The sequence below is a fragment of the Humulus lupulus genome, chromosome 4 (genome assembly GCF_963169125.1).
Source record: "Humulus lupulus chromosome 4, drHumLupu1.1, whole genome shotgun sequence".
Taxonomy (NCBI): Eukaryota; Viridiplantae; Streptophyta; class Magnoliopsida; order Rosales; family Cannabaceae; genus Humulus; species Humulus lupulus.
Window position 1 is genome coordinate 184,183,592 of NC_084796.1, and position 3,284 is coordinate 184,186,875.

General features: G+C 31.7%; 1 long non-coding RNA gene across 1 annotated transcript; it reads left to right on the forward strand.

The window, feature by feature from the left end:
- The first annotated feature begins 1,852 nt into the window (after nucleotides 1–1,852).
- LOC133829317 (uncharacterized) lies at nucleotides 1,853–2,488 on the forward strand. Its single transcript, XR_009891684.1, has 3 exons — nucleotides 1,853–1,911; nucleotides 2,020–2,073; nucleotides 2,404–2,488. It is a non-coding gene; the product is annotated as an uncharacterized LOC133829317 (long non-coding RNA).
- The last annotated feature ends 796 nt before the right edge of the window (nucleotides 2,489–3,284 follow it).

The window sequence follows — 3,284 nt, forward strand, 5'->3', positions numbered from 1 at the left end:
GGTCATGAAGACACAATATTACCAGTTCAATATATAAGAATATATAGTACTTACACTGTAACAATGTTGACTAAAAAATTCGTCTTACCATGGGAACAAATAGTGGAATGCAGTGGTGATATACCTGGCACAGAAAGAAGGAAAGTGCAATGGACAGATACTTGTGGGAGTGAGCTTGCTGAAATCAAGGAATTTGAGCCCAGGTATGGCATTCTTATAATTCACTCAAGGTTTTGATTCTTTCCCTTTATAATTTATGCTTTACATAATAGCTGATGATAAAATTCTGTATTTTTTCTTTTCTCTCCCTTTATTTATTTAGTTTTAATATGTTTGTTTTCGTCCTTGTTTAGTTGATCGGACTTATAATTTATTACTTCTGGATATGAAATAAACTTCTATTAGATTATTTATGTATAATACTTGAATGTATGTGTGACTCGTTGTTGGTTCTTTGAGTATCATTGGACTTTGTTTACCTTTACCAAACTGATGATTGCTTATCTATAATTAAGCATGTTGTGTATGACTTGTAAATATAATGAAGGAAATGATAAAAGCAAGGAAATGAGAATTTAGGACTGAAAGATAATTTCATCTTATATATCATGGTGGTTATGTGTTTTCATATGTGAGACAAATATAAAATTTCATGAGTTTTTACACAAAAAGGAAAATTGATTGGAGTTCTAATAGGTGTCTATCCTTCTGTGTTAAATTTGTCTTTAAATGTTATTGGTAGTTAAGATTTAAGAAAACAAGTTATTAAAACTTGTGAAAATCTGCAAAAGTAAGCTGGGCCAATCAATAATTGGTTTGTTTGTGTTAGAGATTAATGCACCAGTGGTTGAGAAATGCATATGCCACCTCAATTAATTAAGTATATTATTTATTGTGTGTCATATATTACTAATTTCTTTGCTATGGCTGTGGTTAATTAGGGTATTGAATACTAATTTCTATCTTTAATCTTTACAGGTAAAGGACTTGATCTTGATTTGTGTACTGAATCTGTGTCGGTGAAAGGTGAGTTAGGACTTTTATATTGTTGTATGTTTGTGGGAAGTTTGTGTTTGTGCAATTTAAAAGAACATTGACCAGTGAATCCAGTTTATTTATTAATTTTAGAAGGATTGGTTATTTAGAGCGTATATTCACTTTAAAAGACTAGAGGATGATATTGAATTTGTTGAACTCTTGGAGGGGCGTGTTAGTTAATGGGAAGGGTATTTGCTTATCTGTTTTCTACTATTGAGTTAATGCTTTGGTGTTATTATTTTCAAGTTATATATATACATATAAGATTTATAGGAATATGATTCTTATCAACTTTGGAATCCTTTTAAAAAATTCAAAACTTATTTTACTAAGTTTTTAAGTCTACCTTGTGTAGATTCCATTTCTTTGAGTAACCCCACCAAGTATCCCTCTGAGTTTCTGTCTACTTTCAAATAAGGCTAGATATGTTCCCATCTGGCTCAAGGTGAATGTGAATATAAAGTGCATCAATTTCTTCTCAGATCGAGAAAAATGGATGTTTTGTTGAGTTGGAGTCCTTGGGTACCACTGTGATATGTAGATACCTGAATCCTGAATCCTCTTTGAGTTCAAATATGTTCTTCATCATGTAAAAGTCCTTTGTACTTTTTGGCAGTATGTTATCTTGCTGTATAATGCTACCCTGCAGATCTTCTCTTGTTTTGTCATTGGTTAAGTAGCAATGTTTTTTTTTTTAGAAAAAAAAAAATTCATTATCTTTCTGTGGAGCAAGAGGATAGAAAATCATATACTTTAACATATTGGCATTAGGCTTTACATTTGTTTCACCATGCTATCATTTTGGTTTTCTCCAGGTCAACTAAAGCTAATCGACACAGTAGAGAATTTTTAAGCAATCTAAATGATGACCAAGTAAGTTCACATTCTGGTTTTCCTGTTAAGTAAGTAATGGCATCCATGTATTTGTTTGGGATTCTCTCTCTTTTTCCTTTTTAAATCTTTTTTTTTTTACCCTATCAGCTAGAAGAACAACTTATTAGATCGAGCCAAAGGCTTGAAGAACTCAACAAAGAGGTTTGTCTTTCATTTTGATTTGAAGAAGAATCTTATGCTTGTACATTGTTTGCTTCCAATTTCAAGAGGTTCCAATTATTTTCAGAAGTTTACTGATGACCATCGGAAGATATGTGGTAGTTTCCTTAGTTTCTTTATTTGAGGGAGCTACCGTTCATTAAGGATTATGGATATAGACAAAAGGAAAGAACATGAGCCTGGCCACTTTCTTGGTGGAGTAAATGCACAGTCAAAACTTCGCTGCTAAGAATTCAGTGGAAACACATGCACATTGTTATCTTTATCTCAGCTTTTTGTGTGGAGGAGAATCTAAGATTCATTACTTTTCAGATTCTGCAGATGGAAGATAAGTTAGAAGAGAAAGGAAAATTTTTTTTGCACTTGCAGCAAAAGTCCAAGGTAAATTGTATTCTTCTTGCTTGATTATATAATTTTACTTTTTCGATAATTATTCTTTTCACCACTTCCGTTTTCACATTATCAGCAAGTGGCTTTCATTTCCCCGTAATATTTTGATGATTGATGCAGAAATTGGAAGACTCTTTGATTAATGCAAAGAAAACCTCATCATACAATAAGACACAGTTGACCAAGGTATTTTCAAATATTTATTAATATAAAGCTGGTGAAAATTCTACTCAGACAATGATTGGACTGGATTCAATGCTGATGTTTCTTTAATCATCTGCAGCTTCACAAATGTTTTCTGCAAGTAAAAGATTATACGGAAAGACTTAAAAGCAGTGAAAAACAACTTCAGGTTGGTCATCTCTGAGAATCCTTATATGTATAGGAAACAATAAAAATACCATATCTGACTCTTTTTTTTTTCAAAGATAGTGCACATAAATCTTTTTACTCATTTTTATCATTATTTCGTTTTGCATATATATTGAGTTTCATTTTCTGGTGGAATTTTTATGTTTCTGTAGCATTAACCTAAATCAAGGTTCACAAATGTCCTCTTTAATCGGTCTCTATGAATTTTCTTTTCTAAGTTTCAACTCTTTTCCCACCATATTACTTACTTTTCTCTAGCTGTGGATTCTGAAGTGATGAATTGATTTGAGTGTCTTTTTTAAAGCATTGAAACATTAATATATTGACATGACTAGACAAGATGATAACGTGTTACTCTGTTACATGACATTGGCTTATAATCATTGGCCAAGGCAAACGATGAGGTAAGAATTTATTAGATAAGAAGATTG